This window comes from Rhinichthys klamathensis, unplaced genomic scaffold, assembly GCF_029890125.1.
Source record: "Rhinichthys klamathensis goyatoka isolate OS25496 unplaced genomic scaffold, OSU_Roscu_1.1 h1tg000740l_1, whole genome shotgun sequence".
Lineage (NCBI taxonomy): Eukaryota > Metazoa > Chordata > Actinopteri > Cypriniformes > Leuciscidae > Rhinichthys > Rhinichthys klamathensis.
The window spans coordinates 326,499-344,041 of record NW_026607152.1 but is presented as its reverse complement, the minus strand read 5'-3'; the positions used below and the strand labels follow the sequence as shown (position 1 = coordinate 344,041).

General features: G+C 38.0%; 1 long non-coding RNA gene across 1 annotated transcript; it reads right to left on the bottom strand.

Moving 5' to 3' along the window:
* Positions 1–7,112: 7,112 nt before the first annotated feature.
* Positions 7,113–8,063, bottom strand: LOC130077442 (uncharacterized). Its single transcript, XR_008805754.1, has 3 exons — positions 7,975–8,063; positions 7,337–7,380; positions 7,113–7,181 (listed from the first exon to the last, which is right to left on the bottom strand). It is a non-coding gene; the product is annotated as an uncharacterized LOC130077442 (long non-coding RNA).
* Positions 8,064–17,543: the final 9,480 nt, after the last annotated feature.

Sequence of the window (17,543 nt, the reverse complement as noted above, 5' to 3'; positions counted from 1 at the left end):
ACCCCTCGGGCGGCCAGGGCGGTGAGAACCCTTCGGGCGGCCGTGGCGGTGAAAACCCTTCGGGCGGCCATGGTGGTGAGGAACAGCGGACAGCGGCTCAGGAACAGCGGCTCAGGAACAGCGGACAGCGGCTCAGGAACAGCGGACAGCGGCTCAGGAACAGCGGACAGCGGCTCAGGAACAGCGGACAGCGGCTCAGGAACAGCGGACAGCGGCTCAGGAACAGCGGACAGCGGCTCAGGAACAGCGGACACCGGCTCAGGAACAGCGGACACCGGCTCAGGAACAGCGGACACCGGCTCAGGAACAGCGGACACCGGCTCAGGAACAGCGGACACCGGCTCAGGATCAGCGGACACCGGCTCAGGATCAGCGGACAGCGGCTCAGGAACAGCGGACACCGGCTCAGGAACAGCGGACACCGGCTCAGGAACAGCGGACACCGGCTCAGGAACAGCGGACACCGGCTCAGGAACAGCGGACACCGGCTCAGGAACAGCGGACACCGGCTCAGGTACAGCGGACACCGGCTCAGGTACAGCGGACACCGGCTCAGGAACAGCCACAAGAACTGAAACAGTTACAAGAACAGACACAAACACAGACACAAACACTGGGTCCGGAACCGACATGGGCTCCAGCTCTGGAACAGGCACTGGCTCTGCCTCCGGCTCTGGAACAGGCACTGGCTCTGCCTCTGGCTCTGGGACAGGCACTGGCTCTGCTTCCGGCTCTGGGACAGGCACTGGCTCTGCCTCCGGCTCTGGGACAGGCACCGGCTCTGGGACAGGCACTGGCTCTGCCTCCGGCTCTGGGACAGGCACTGGCTCTGGCTCCGCCTCTGGGACAGGCACTGGCTCCGCCTCTGGGACAGGCACTGGCTCCGCCTCTGGGACAGGCACTGGCTCCGCCTCTGGGACAGGCACTGGCTCCGCCTCTGGAACCGGAACAGCAGAGACTGGCATCTCCAAGATCCGAGCCAGACGCTCCAGATAGTCCGTCACAACCTTGGCGCCCACGCCAAAGGGGATCTCTGGCTCTGTCCCAGACTGAACAGACGGAACGTGATCAGTCTCTCGCTGGGCAGACGGGACGTGAACCGTCTCTCGCTGGGCAGACGGGACGTGAACCGTCTCTCGCTGGGCAGACGGGACGTGAACAGTCTCTCGCTGGGCAGACGTGACGTGAACAGTCTCTCGCTGGGCAGACGGGACGTGAACAGTCTCTCGCTGGGCAGACGGGCATTTCCTCCTCCTTCTCCGTCCGTGACGGCGAGAAGTAGGTCCTGAGCTGTCCCTACAGATGGACGAAAATTGGGTTGACCCAAATGTGGCGATGGTGTAGTCCGGGCAATCCAAGTAATCGTCGTCCATATAATTATCATCCAGATTCACCCAGTCAAACTCCTCATCCTCCATGCTGCTGAGTCCACAAGTGGTCGGATCTTTCTGTCACGATACGATTTACAAAAAGTGGAGAAGAGGACTCAAGTGCAGTAATAGGATATTTAATAACAAATGAAAACAAAAACACAAAGCAAAAACCCACAAGGGGGAAAACATAATCAATGAAACATAAAACAGAACTGAACTAGAATGACAAACACTGACCAAGAACACAAAGACCATCACAAGGAACAGGGGTAACATAAGACAAAGATCCGACCAAGACAGCAAACAAGAAGAGACTTAAATAGGGAACAAATCAAGAGGGAACAGGTGGAAGAACTCAAACACTAATCAGGTAACGAGGGGGAGGGATCAGACAATGACAAGAGCACATGGCCCAACATAACAAAGACACCCATGTGCAATACAAGACAGGACAGACACGTGACAGACGTACCACATCGTCAATTGTGCGAGCTGCAAAGAAAACAAGAAAAACAGAATTATAAGCCATTTACTTTAAACTGACTAGGATAGGACTGACATTATATATTAAATAGCATTGCTTACTCCCACCCAATTGTCTTAGGCAGCATTGTAAATGATTAAAGTACAGACAAGAATCAATATAAGTCTGTGTCATATAAACTGCCAGCCAAACAACTTGCTTATCTACATGCATTGAATTAATATATTTATTCAATGTTGTTTAATATACGAAAACATATTTATTAAATGTTATCCACATGAGAGTTTCTCCTCATGAAAGACTGTGAATCTGTGGAATGTGGAACTGTGACAAGATGATTGACAGGGCAGTTTAAACGGTCACAGGATGCACATAACTAAGCAACAGAGCTGTCTGTCAAAGATGATGAAGTATTATGTCCCAAAGCTGGATACTACTACATGCCTCTCATACATACTCAAATGTATGTACTTTTTCCTCACAAAAGGAGTATACTTTTAGGGTGTAGTATATGAAGGCGAATTGAGATGTAGTATTGAATTGGGTGTGTTCAATGAGGACATATGAAATGTACAGTGTTGGGGGCTACAAAAACAGGATTTGGGAACCACTGCAGGAAAGAACAGCATGATTCTATCAATAGTAAAAAAAAAAAATTTACAAAAAGATTAGGGATGGAGCTAAACTCTACAGGCCCACCAAAGTCAGATTTGAAGAATATTGTTATCCAGTATGTGCACTCTACTGTGAACTGTCCTGTCTGCTGGCTAATCTACTGCAGGCTATCCCATTATTTCTGAAGATAAACAAGAAACATGTGAGGTAAGTCCAACAACATTCTAGCAAATTGCATATTTACAAAACATTCTTAGAATCACAATCATGACTCTTTTACACATTTGTATTTAATCATTGTATCTTGTTATTGTGATGTAAATTTGATGTTATTTGAAATAGTCTTATGTATTCATATACTAAATATAATAAGACGTTGGCAAGCCTAGGAAGGTGTGCCAAGGGAAAAACATTTCAAATGATAAGTGCAAGGAGGAGTGTTGAATAACTGTATCTGCATGCTGAATTATCCCTAATAGTAGTTATTCCTGTTACAAAAAAAGGTAACACTATATGGCCCTTAATTGCAAAATGGTTGCCAAACACAACAGTACCTCTCGCCATTGCCAGAGGATGACAGTGCTCCTTTTTACTCTTCTTGCGGGATTTCTTCATTTTGGAAAACGAAGAGGATGAAAGTGAGGAGCTTGAGGTGGAGCTGGAGGTGGAGCTGGAATCATCTGAATCACGGGATTTGTACTTTTTTGACTTCCCTGCCCCCCCCCCAACCAAAAAAAAAAAAAAAAACACATCACATTATAAAAATTAACTTTTTGTGTGAACTGGTTTTCATTTGTATTCAAGTGCCTTCAGTTCACACCATAAATAAGCCTAAACTGCCAGTAATTTTTTTGTTTTGTTTTTTACTGTGGATGTATTTGAGCTTTGGCATCTGCTATCTACTAAAGCTTGCATGCAACATTTGTTTAGTTTGAAATGAAATGGGTAATCAAATTGTCCTTGATATTTTGACACTTTGCAAAAATGACTTATTTTAAAATCAGCCCCATCCTGTTGTCCCAAAGCAGTTCTACATTTCATTCCGCTAACATCTTAACAGACCTCACCCAGCCATAGTCACCTACCTGTTCTTGCCCTCAATTTTTTCTTCAAAATGTCAATTTCCTCATGCATTTTCTTAATTTTTTTCCGCAGTCTTTTATTTTTCTTTAGCAAATTCAGGGAGCTGGTTTTATCTGCAATCAACAAAATAGTCAATGTAGAGTTAAGGCATATTTATGAAGCAGAAAGAATTCTCTGATAACCGAGGCACTCCTTAATTAAAATGTCTTTATTACAAAAATGACATGTCCTAAATGGACAACTTTAAAACGCCCACGCGTAGCGGCATAGCCTTCTTCAGGGCATGAAGCACTTAGATTTCCACTTTAACCAAAGCGCTAAATAAAGATTTCAATAAGAGATAAAAAAAGATAAACAAAAGTTATTTGACAATACCATTTTAACATAAGATAAAAAAGCATGATGTTAAAAATAATCTACTACATTAAAATCAGTGACATTGTCTGATAATAAAAATGACCTTGAAAAATCAATGTTAATAAAATACGCAATGTATGGGTAAAACCAAAAGTGTGGTCCCGTTTCTGTGTACCAGTTAAAAATCTAAGGCACATATCTATATTTCAAAATTTCAATTGAGGAATGCTTACATTCTCAGAATCAAGACCGAATACAATGATTAAACTCTTACCACTGGACAGAACCATCTCATCACACTGTACACTCTCCTCGCTGGACACATTATCTTCATCTAGCATGATCTGGTCTTCTCCATGCTTCTCTACTTGTTCAGCAACTTGTAGATCTTCTGTCACATTTTTGGGGCTCTCTACAGTCTCTTCATCCATACTTTTTTTCCTTTTCTTTTTCCCTCTTTTGCTGGCCATGGTGGACCTGGGTCAGAATAAATAGTGATCCACACAGCAGATATGATATAAACCACATCATTAAAACTTTTTTGGCTATGGTATTTAATATTAAAATCGGTGAATGTACTTTATTTTTATTAAAAGTAAGTATATGTATGTATATATCTATCAAGATAGAGAGAAACCCACATGGAAAGAACCTATATAAACATATATGTTTTAATATAGGTTTTGATATAGGATTTCAATATATGTGACATATATAAAATTGGCCGTTTTCCTATATTATATGTACATATATGCACATACATGTACATATATGTGTACATATATACGTCCATATATGTACTTATATAGGTGCATATATGTGTGCATATATGTACATATATAGGTGCATATATGCCAATATAGGTGCATATATGTGTGCATATATGTACATATATTGGTGCATATATGTACCTATATACGTGCATATATACGTGCATATATGAACCTATATATGTGCATATATACGTGCATATATGTACCTATATAGGTGCATATATGTACCTATATATGTGCATATATATGTGCACATATATGTGCACATATGTACCTATATAGGTACATATATGCACGTATATATCCAGCTATATGTTTACCTATATATTACTATAATTATTAAAATCCATAGCTACTAGGCAACATAAATAATAGCCCAAAATGTAGAAATTTAAATTATTTATTTACTCAAGAACAATCAAATAGTACAAGAACAAAAATAAGACAAAAAACTGTACAGAAATAAAACCCAATTTATCTTGTTGATCTCAGCTCCGTGAGCTTCGAATTGATAGATGTGCCTATCTCCCCTCGGCTGGTTGCCGGCCACTTCTTCAATGTAGCATCTAGAGAAGACAAAAATAATAAGACAGTATAATAATAATAATAACAATATATTGCTTCATCAGGAACCCAAAGTGCTTACAGTACAGCTTGCGATTGGACACACATTTTGGATAAAGGGCTGAGCATAATAAAAAATGCGTCATGTAAACACGTCAATTGGAAGATTCTGATTGGATTCTGCTAAATCTGAAAGAAATTCTGATTGGAAACATCGTCCCCCTTTTTTTTTTAGCGGCATCGTTCTTTCATATGCACATGTCCGTCATGGGGACTGCATTGTTAACAGTCACACGGTCAATCATGTGCATCCAAAGCAGAGAAAATTCATGGATAGAAAAATTTCAGAAATGTGGCTTTAGAAGAGGAAAGGTAGGATCAAGAAGTGAGCAAGCAATGAATTAGTATTATAGGTTCCAAGCAGATACAGTAACAATAATGGGTGCCCTACATTATACAGTCTCCATTGATGCCTAATAAACATTGATACAAGTAGGCTATGGTTAAAGTGGTGAACTTATAAAGTCTTAAAAGTTTTGTTTTCCCTTCTCAACGCATTATGCATTTACTCACCAATAATGGCTGCCTTTTTAATTTGGTCAAGGGCGACCAGCTGCTCCCCATCCCCTCTGGTTGGCTTCCCACCTTAAAGTAATATTTCAAAATTATTATGAAAGGGGGGTAAAATGAAGGTGGTGAAAACAAGAGATTTTTTATATACACATCACATTTTCTTGAGGTGCAAGGAAATACAAAAATGGCAAGTAAAAAAGCGATGGTATGCCCGCACACAAACATAATTTATTCCACAGAATATGACAGACTTGTTTTTTTTCAAGGACAGAAGAGATTAGGAACATGTTTAGTACCATTCAGGTTGCTTTTCAGCAAAGTATCCAAATCAAAGGTGCCCAGCAGCAGATTCGGCACCATGGCAGTGGCAGAGGTGGCAAGGCGGGCTGCTTTCCACGCTTCTGCCTGGCAAAACACCCCAGAGCCCTTTATAACTTCAATCTGAAAAATAATTTCACATCACAATATTAATTTATTGGCAACTTTTAGAAACTTTTTCATGTTTCATATTGATTCTTATGCTTAGCTTCCCAAAAGTTAATAGGTTATGATGTATAAATGCAGATTAATGATAAAGATATTAAACAAATTAATCATTGCCCTAAACGTTATTAAAGGAGAGGAGGAGGTTGGATGGAGAGTAGGGTAGGAGAAAAGACAGTGGGTGGAGAGGAGTGAAGGGGGGCAGGAGGAAAGGATGATTGTCTCTTATAACACTAATTGGCTCCTACAAAGCACACAGTTTATACCCATCCTTACTACATAATGTTATTCACCTGTGTTTTCGCTGTGGTCTCAGCTGTTGCTGCAGTCTTGTTAGAGAAGAAAAACATTGTTAATCTCAATTGTAAAACTTCAACAATTGTATGCATATGGGGCAAGTAAATTACATATTACCACTAACTATCCCAACATAAAAATCCCTATAGCTCAGTTGGAGCCTTAAGTAAAATAAGTACAGAAAAATCTGAGGTATTACACACACCTGTGGTGTCTCTCGAAAGCGCTCAGTCACCATGGGACTCTCTTTAAAGGGCTCGGTCTCCTCTCTGGAGTCTTAAAGAAAGAAACTTAGTAAAACTCTACAACAATTTTTATTCATCCAAGCAAGCCACTATAGATTCCTATTTACAGGGGGGGCTTGGAAAACATTAAACATGTCAATAAATTCATAGCCAAACATAAAATAAAAAATCAATAAAAAAAAATCAGCCAAACATCATAAAAATCCATATAGCTCTGTTTGAGTAACAAGTAAACTAAATAAATAAATACAAATGCAAGGGGGTTACTCACCGGTTGCACTTCTCCGAAAGTCGAGAAGGAGACATCTAGATCCTCCACAGGACTCCTTCCAGTCTTGTTCATAGAACAAAAATATAGTCATTCTCTTCAATAAATTAAAGTGCAAATACATCAAATAATAAACACTATCAATCAGCCCAACATCACAAGTCTCTACAGCTCTGCTTGAGAAACAATTTTAAAAAGCAATGAAAATCAGTGGAACTTACCTTTTGAGCAATAATGGCGAGGTCACTTTTCATTTGAGGGATTTCTAGAAAGAAGTTATATAGCCTAAAGAAAAAACAATTACAATCACTAAAGCAGAATAGCACCCAGCAACTCAGTGCCCTAACGTTAAAGTTACTATTCGAAAGACATTTCCTGCAGCTGTGAACGCAAGCTACAACCCTCCAAAGCCCATTGATAAGGCTCTGGAGAGGAAACCTGGTTGTGAACGCAATTAAAAAAATGTCTTTCTCCAATTTCTCCCAAATTCAAATTCCCCAGGGTTTTTTTTCTGGAGCCGATTGACTTCTTGAGCCGTTGAAGGCAGAGAAGCATCATTTATTCTCATGAACTGTATGTTCTCTAGGCCATGACTTTTGTTAACGTTAACCCTCTACGAATTCCTCTAGAAAGAGACACATAAATAGAATTCTAATTTGAATCTTATCAACGGCTAACGTTATATGAGCACCCACACTAACTTTACCTCAGTTAACAACATAGCATTTATTTTGCCAAACACGTGTTAAACTTTCAGTTTCAGCCCATACAATTTCTAAGTTTATACTTCTCTGCCACCGCAATATCCATCTCCAGAAAAAAAACCCTGCTAATAAATATTAGAATTAGGAATACTTACGATTGATGATAAGTAGGACATAGCGGATCTCCAACGCTGATATCGCCATTTTCACTCCCAGCCGATATCTTTCGGCGCGAATCGTCAAACGTCAGGCGGATGACGTCATCAACTACGCGGCGCTGTAGCCATGGTAGCAGCAGAGTGGAGAATTATTATTATTATTATTTTTTTTAATTTTCAAAATTACAGAGTTTGATATCAAGTTCTTGACACATTTCTTTTACAGATTTTCACATTTGATAAGTGTAAGTTGAAACAACAATAATTTGGAAGAAAAGAAAAAGAAAAAGAAAAAGAAAAAGAAAAAGAAAAAAAGATAAAGGCCATCTCAAACATATATTAAATTCATTTAGCAGAGATACAGATCTTTGGGCTTTTTTTAATTATAATTTTTTAAAAACTTTACAGACTCAAAATGCTTGTCTTCAAATTTATTAACCATAGTGAAATGCTCAGATAGATGGGATGATGATGATGATGAAGATGATTACTTCAATGTATGTTCTGTTCTTTTTTTTCTTTTTCTTTTTGTTGCTACATTTAGACTGTAATGACCTTTCAGCCATATTCATATAGAAACTGCATTAAGACAACACAGAAAACATTGCATTTTGCATTGCATTTGGTGGAACGGTGAATGTGTGGGTGTGGATGTGTATGAGCTATGTAAATCTGGAAGTGACTTGAAATTGGAAAAAGGGCTTGATTGACAAAATAAAAAAACGACAAACCATTTTGTTATTTCCTTCTTTTCCACTATCTTCATACAAGAAAGAATTGACCTTGTAATAGCTTTCCATCTCCTCTCACTTAATTGCCATAGTTAAATTCCATAACATGCCAATTACATGTGATACCAATTTCACATGTTCGCACATATACAGTTCTTGCATAATTTATTTTTTTAGTTAGTTCTAGTTATTGCCTCGATAATAGAAAATATGAGCTAGGCATCATGTATGACAGTTGCCAAAGTGAGGTATGATGACCAGATCCTGCCATGAGCTATATAGGAGTCATGTATGCACATATAGGGCTTATATGTGGATAAAAAGAAGCAATACAGGAGACCTATATGCCTGTATATGCACATATGCACCTCAGTTTTGCCTATATGTGCAATATATACGCATATATGCAGCATATATATTATCATGTGCATATATGCTGTATATATGAAGCATATATGTGCATATAAACTGCATATAGGTTTCATATATGCGCATATATCCTCATATAGGTTCTTTCCATGTGGGAAGAGATAGATATATACATAGATAGAGAGAGATACATATACAAGATATATATATATATATATATATATATATATATATAGAGAGAGAGAGAGAGAGAGAGAGAGAGAGAGAGAGAGAGAGAGGGGGGGGGGGGGATACAGGTACATAGATAAGATATACAGAGAGAGAGGGAGAGAGAGTTAGATACATAGAGAGAGAGAGAGAGAGAGAGAGAGAGAGAGAGAGAGAGAGAGAGAGAGAGAGAGAGAGAGAGAGAGAGAGAGAGAGAGAGACCATAGACTGTAGTGGTTATCTGACATTGCTTATTGTAAAGTTTATAGTAAAGCAGTCAACTGAGACAGTCCTATACATAATTTAATACATCTCACATCAATTATCTAAATATGTACTGTATACAGCAACAAAAACACTTATACCATACCTACAGTATCTTCTCGACTCGTACTCGTTTTGCAGGCGTCTCCAGACTCCAGACGATTCCTTTTTTTAAACAATAGAGAATATTATTGTGTCACGTGGTAATGCGTTTGACGTACAGAAACCGCGCACGCGCAGGTTGGCGGCTAGGCGCGGCAGCGCGGGATTTCAAATATGGTGTCTGTACCATTGCCACAGCACAAACAAAATGACAAGATAAAGCTTATTAAATGGATGCAGCGCCATAAATTATTGGCCAAAAAAATGAGATGTGGACACTGCAGAAGAAAAATGAAGTTCGTGAAAGACAACAGAAAAGATGGATATACCTGGTGAGTGGTTTGGAAAAAAGAGTAATTTATTTATTTTTAATTTACTGATCACTTTAGTACCATTAATCTTTTTCTTTCTTTTAAAAAAAAAAACAGGTTGTGCTATCGCAAACAGAACCACACCCAAAGGAAGAAAAAATCAATCCGGACCGGATCAATTTTTTCAGGATCCCATAAAGAACTTCATCAATGGTTAATGTTCATTTACAGGTAATTCAAACAATTTTATATATATATATATATCATTAAACTCCACAACATGCTTTCTTAGAAGTTAAGTAGCCATCAGACATGTTATAGGATTTCCGTGGTTCTGTTTGATCAGATTTAAGGCCATATAAAGAGGATAAAATAGCATAATTATTATAGCAAAATTATTAATTATAATATTAAGTGTTATTCATTTTTCCTGGCGATGGAAAAACAGAGAAATGTCGATACATGTGATTTCAAAGTCAAAATGCTGCGATGTTGCACATTGTACTGGCTCGTGGAATTGTGTTTACGTTTTTTTATTATTATTGTAATATGTTGTATGGTTGTAAAAGGGCATATTTTATGTCCCTCGATCATCTGTGGTAAAATAAATAAATAAATAAATAAAAAAAACACTGTAGCAACAGTAGTAAAGCATAAACATGTCAAAATAAGAGTCCCAGTGAATTTCTGGCTTGTTTATGAAGGAAGGAAAGACAAATAAGTTTATCTAACAAATTCAATTATATACAGTAGCTATAGTAGTATCAACAAAATAATCTATTTGTTGTGTTTCTTTAAACACAATTTTATACTAGGAAACTAAAATATCATCAACCTCTAATTAGTATGTATTGATGTGTTAGTACATAAACCAAGTTTATTATGTAAAAATAGAATAAAACATGTCTTGAGTTACTTGCATTTACCCTGTTCTGCAGTTGAATGTGTGCCCCAACCATAGGCCCCAATCTGAAAGAATCTGATATATATGATTTATTTCCTTATTGTATGGGTTTGTTCTGTATGAACATGTAGTATTTATTTGTGCAGGCTTAAAAACACTGATGTTCTTGCTCAAATTCATGTTGGAACATTTAAAAAAAAATCTAATAGTTTTTTTTTTTTATGCAAGCATGACAAGAATCTATAAATATATAACATGCCTCATAATTTAGGTTATTTAAAGATACCATTGGCCTTTTTCAGTCATTTTATTATTGTTCATTTAAATATAAAATTAGGAATAAAGAAATTTAATTATGTTACTTGTGTGATTTTAACTGCTGTGTAAATGCATTTATGCCACATCTGGGCAGCATTAAACAATTTGCCACTACAGATGCAATTTTAAATATTTTGTTTGTATATAAAAGATGGGACAGATACATTATATAATGTTAGTGAAAACAAATCCCCTGGAAATAATTGTCATTGGGAAAATGTCACAAACTTTAATTTCTGACATTGGTAAGGTTTTCAATTTTGTAAATACTAACTTTGTTGTTTTATAGGTTTGCTCAAGGATTGAGACTACGCCAGATTGACATGATGGAAGATGGAGTGGCATCCAGTTCAACAACACTCTCAAAAATGAACAAAAAGCTCAGAAAGGTAAGCTTAAGTGTTAGTTTTGTTATTGTGATGTAAATTTGATGTTATTTGAAATAGTCTTATGTATTCATATACTAAATATAATAAGACGTTGGCAAGCCTAGGAAGGTGTGCCAAGGGAAAAACATTTCAAATGATAAGTGCAAGGAGGAGTGTTGAATAACTGTATCTGCATGCTGAATTATCCCTAATAGTAGTTATTCCTGTTACAAAAAAAGGTAACACTATATGGCCCTTAATTGCAAAATGGTTGCCAAACACAACAGTACCTCTCGCCATTGCCAGAGGATGACAGTGCTCCTTTTTACTCTTCTTGCGGGATTTCTTCATTTTGGAGAACAAAGAGGATGAAAGTGAGGAGCTTGAGGTGGAGCTGGAGGTGGAGCTTGAGCTGGAGCTGGAGGTGGAGCTGGAATCATCTGAATCACGGGATTTGTACTTTTTTGACTTCCCTGCCCCCCCCCCAACCAAAAAAAAAAAACCATCACATTATAAAAATTAACTTTTTGTGTGAACTGGTTTTCATTTGTATTCAAGTGCCTTCAGTTCACACCATAAATAAGCCTAAACTGCCAGTAATTTTTTTGTTTTGTTTTTTACTGTGGATGTATTTGAGCTTTGGCATCTGCTATCTCCTGACAAAGAACTAAAGCTTGCATGCAACATTTGTTTAGTTTGAAATGAAATGGGTAATCAAATTGTCCTTGATATTTTGACACTTTGCAAAAATGACTTATTTTAAAATGAGCCCCATCCTGTTGTCCCAAAGCAGTTCTACATTTCATTCCGCTAACATCTTAACAGACCTCACCCAGCCATAGTCACCTACCTGTTCTTGCCCTCAATTTTTTCTTCAAAATGTCAATTTCCTCATGCATTTTCTTAATTTTTTTTAAACACTCTCAAAAATGAACAAAAAGCTCAGAAAGGTAAGCTTAAGTGTTAGTTTTGATTTGATTAGTTTTGGATCCTGTTCTATTATAATGCAAATTCCCATTTTGTTGAATACAACTCTGGTGTGCATCCTGGGATTGTTGAAAAAATTGTAGACAAATCAAGTTTAGAGTACATATGCTTGAAACTAAATCTGGTGTAATAGTTTGCTTTTTATGCTTTCTAACAATGGTTTTTAATTAAAAGGTGTGCACAAATGCATTGAGAAGGATGAAAAGAAAGAACCAATTCAAAATTGGAGGGCGAACGAGACATCGTTTCGTTGTAATTGATGAGTCAAAATTCACTCATAAAAGAAAGGTAAAAAAAAAAAAGTCAGCTCAAATCTAGTTAGTAATTAGTAATTACTAGTAATTTAGAATAGCAGAACTGCATTTGGTTAAGATTTTATGTGCAAACTTTTAAGATGTATTGTGTATTTGTGTATACATAACTGAAATTATGTATTTCTTATAGTATAACCATGGACGGTATGGTGGTACTTGGGCAAGACATGGATGGGTGTTTGGTCTGTTAGAAGTACACCACAGTAGCCGAAGGCCTGTAATCACGAGCACGCACAACTCTGATCCCAATCATTAAACGGCATGTTAGAAGAGGTTCAACAATCTACAGTGATTCCTGGCGGGCATATGTACAGTCCCTCACTACAGAAGGATATCATCACTATCCGGTAAACCACAAGAATAACTTTGTGGATCCACAGACTGGCAGCCACACTCAACACATTGAGAGATACTGGCAAACAATTAAAGGACAAGTGTGGAGATTAAGGGGGAACCGTACTGAGAAAATGCTGAAGAGCCACTTGAAGTTTATTGAATGGACATATTGGCTAGGAAAGAAAACCAAGAAAGGCATCTTTGGAAGGCTCATTCACGACATAAGTCAAAAATACAGAGTGTGAGTCCATTAGATTTGACATATGTCCACTGACCTCAGTGGACTTTCAAGAATACACTTTAGAGTGTAGATTTCATTTATAAAATATGTATTCTCATTAATGTTTGTGAAACATTGTACATTTTAGCAGTTAATTATATGTTGTATTTGAAGGGGGAAAATAAATGTACAATTTGACTTGTCATTTTGATAATGTCACCTTTTGTGTGCAGGCAGGTGGATGGAAAGGGTAACACCACATCAATTCAACTCTACACTATTGAGTTAAAATACAGTATTCTGTAATTGTAATGTAGTTGGGAAGCTACTGCTTGTATTTATGCTGTGAATTAGTGAGTTTACCCAAACTAAGGTAGATATGGACAAGGTATGTAGATACACATGAAGTCCACTTAAGTACAGTCTTGATACACTTTATTTTACGTACCTTATACCTGTGTAATATTCTGTAGTTGCAATGTAATTAAGAAGCTAATGCATGTATTTAAGCTGTGAACTAGATAGTTAATTCAAACTAAGGTGCATATGGATAAGGTATGTAGATACACATGAAGTCCACTTAAGTACAGTCTTGATACACTTTATTTTACGTAGCTTATACCTGTGTAATATTCTGTAGTTGCAATGTAATTAGGAAGCTAATGCATGTATTTAAGCTGTAAACTAGAGAGTTAATTCAAACTAAGGTACATATGGACAAGGTATGTAGATACACATGAAGTCCACTTAAGTACAGTCTTGATACACTTTATTTTACGTAGCTTATACCTCTGTAATATTCTGTAGTTGCAATGTAATTAAGAAGCTAATGCATGTATTTAAGCTGTGAACTAGATAGTTAATTCAAACTAAGGTACATATGGATAAGGTATGTAGATACACATGAAGTCCACTTAAGTACAGTCTTGATACACTTTATTTTACGTAGCTTATACCTGTGTAATATTCTGTAGTTGCAATGTAATTAGGAAGCTAATGCATGTATTTAAGCTGTAAACTAGAGAGTTAATTCAAACTAAGGTACATATGGACAAGGTATGTAGATACACATGAAGTCCACTTAAGTACAGTCTTGATACACTTTATTTTACGTAGCTTATACCTGTGTAATTTTTTGTAATTTTAATGTAATAAAGAAGCTAATGCATGTATTTTAGAGGTGAACTAGTGGGTTATTTAAGATGGATAAGGTATGTAGATACACATGAATTGCACTCAAGTACAATCTTGATATACTTTATTTTATGTTACATACATGTAATGCTACAAAACGTACACATTTGCCATGTGTAACTGCAGACCTTAGTAGCCTAATATATTTAAGTACTTCTTGTTACATTGTGTGGTATTAAGTACTTTCTTACATAATTACAGTGTACCAAGTTTGTAACACGTATGTAACAGACTCGGCTTGTTACATATGTGTAACAGTAGCTGCATATTACATGTGTGTAATTACAATCTGTAAGTACAGGCTGTACCATAACTTAGTTACATGTTAATTACATTTTGGTACATGTAATTACAACGTTTATTACTAAGTAATTAACTAAGTAATTACTCTGTATCAATGACACCGTAAAATAAAGTGTTACCAAATTTATTTGTATAGCGCTTTTCACAATACATATTGTTTCAAAGCAGCTTTACAGAAAGTGCATTTCAGAAATGTACATAGAAAAAATACAGTTAGTTAATCATGTATTAATTTAGGGCTTAACATATCGCTGGCGTCGAGTCGTCTCTTCACAGGCGTTTAGTCATCTCATCGCAGGTGTTGGGGCATCTGAAGTCTCCGTGAGAGGCTGGATACAAACTAGAACTGGCGAACACTATTTACCAGAAATAATTAGCATAGCTGCTGTTCATAGTATTAATGCATTCGATCTGATTCAACAGTAGTATAAAAGGTAAGCATTATGTGAATGCTTGGCTAAAGAGATGCGTCTTTAATCTAGTTTTAAACTGGGACAGCGAGCCTCGAACAATATCAGGAAGGCTATTTCAGAGTTTAGGAGCTAAATGTGAGGATGTAAATGTAAACGCCATCCCTCCTTTAGTGGACTTAGATATCCTAGGAATGACCAGAAGCCTCGAATTTAGTGATCTTAAAGAACATGATGGATTGTAGGGTGATAGAAGGTCCATTAAATACACAGGAGCTAGACCATTTAGGGCTTTATAGGTCAGTAGTAATACTTTGTAATTGATACGTAACTAGGTAACCAGTGTAGAGATGATAAAATTGGTGTTATATGATCATATTTTCTTGACCTAGTAAGAACTCTAGCAGCTGCATTTTGCACTAACTGTAGCTTGTTTATTGAGGATGCAGGACAACCAGCTAATAAAGCATTACAGTAATCTAGTCTCGAGGTCATGAATGCATGAACTAACTTTTCTGTATCAGAAACAGATAGCATGTTACGTAGCTTAGCAATGTTTCTTAGGTGGAAAAAGGCTGTTCTTGTAACATATGAAATATGGTTTTCGAAAGACAAGTTGGGGTCTAGTATAACACCCAGGTCTTTTACTGTAGTGGATAAAGTAACAGGACATCCTTCTAAATTAAAGTTGTATTGTAAGAGGTTTTGTGGGTAGTTCTTTGGACCAAATAAGTAATACCTCCGTCTTATCTGAATTTAATAGCAGGAAATTACACGTCATCCATCATTTTATATCTTTAAGACACTGTCAATTTAGATAAGTTAGTGTTTTCATCTGGTCGTGATGAAATATATAATTGAGTGTCATCAGCATAACAGTGGAAATTAATTCCATGTTTTCTTATAATATTACCAAGTGGCAGCATATATATTGAGAATAGCAGAGGGCCTAACACCGATCCTTGCGGCACTCCATAGTCTACTGACGTTATCTTCGATTTTTCCCCATTTAAACAGACAGAATGGTAACGTTCTGGGGTGCGTTTCCCAAAGCCAACTATGGTCGCAAGTTTCATCGTTACCAATAGAGTTCAATGGAAATTGCGATCATAGTTGGATAACGATGCTTTCGGGAAACGCACTCCTGATAAGTACGATCTAAACCAGCTTAATGCCTGTTCCTGAACACCAGTGTAGTTTTGTAGTCGATCCAAGAGTATTTTATGATCTATAGTGTCGAACGCAGCGCTAAGATCGAGTAGAACTAGTATTGAGATACAGCCTTGGTCAGAAGCTAAAAGTAAATCATTTGTATTTTTAACTAGCGCTGTTTCTGTGCTACATGGCTTCGTGGGGAGGGGAGGTTTCTTAAATCGAAGATGCCAATTCAGGCGAGAGATAGCTCGCGATCGTCTCTTCAACCCGTGGCGTCTCCGAATACCCCCGCGACTTCGCACCCACGATAGTTGAAAAAGTCGACGTCGAGGGCACAAAGACACGAGAAGTATATGGTTTACTCCATGACTTTGATAGTTCGTCATGGAGGTCCTCGAAGAAGGAGAGAGACTGGTGTTTTGGTCCCTGCCACCGGACAGAAACCTATCCTCTAGCTTAGACTGTTTGGGTATCTCTTGATCGCGTGGCCAGTCAAGCTGTAACCTGGCCACCGCGCGAGTAACCACCTTGAGCAATTCCTTGACAGATTTATCTTCACGAGAGGAATGCTCAGAGGCAGGCTGCTCATAGTCTGCAGACCCAAGAGATATTTCGTCGTCCCCCGCGTGAACCAGAGCAGCACCGGGGCGCGCTTCGAGATCACGTGAGGGAAGACGTGGATCTGGTGACAAAGCAAGCGAAAGTGACGGACCCGTCTCTTGCTCGTCAGCCAAATCCATGCGAGAGCCCCACGATGGTAATGTGGGTGCGGATTGGAAGTAGCCAAGGCGAGCACGCTGCATTTTGACAGTAAATAATTCACAATGCTCGCACTCGCCCCGCTCCAACGCAAGAGCCGCATGCTCTTCCCCCAAACAGACAAAACAGTAAGCGTGTGTATCCAGTTCTGACATAGGACGAGAAAATGGAGGGACACAGCGCTTACTCTGCTGACTCATTTCTCTTTCTCTTTTTTACTTTTTCTAAACTCTTTTTAGATCGTTCAGAGATGAGAAAGAGAAAATCTGCACACTGTCAGTAATATTTAAATAACTCCTAACAAAGATCTGTAG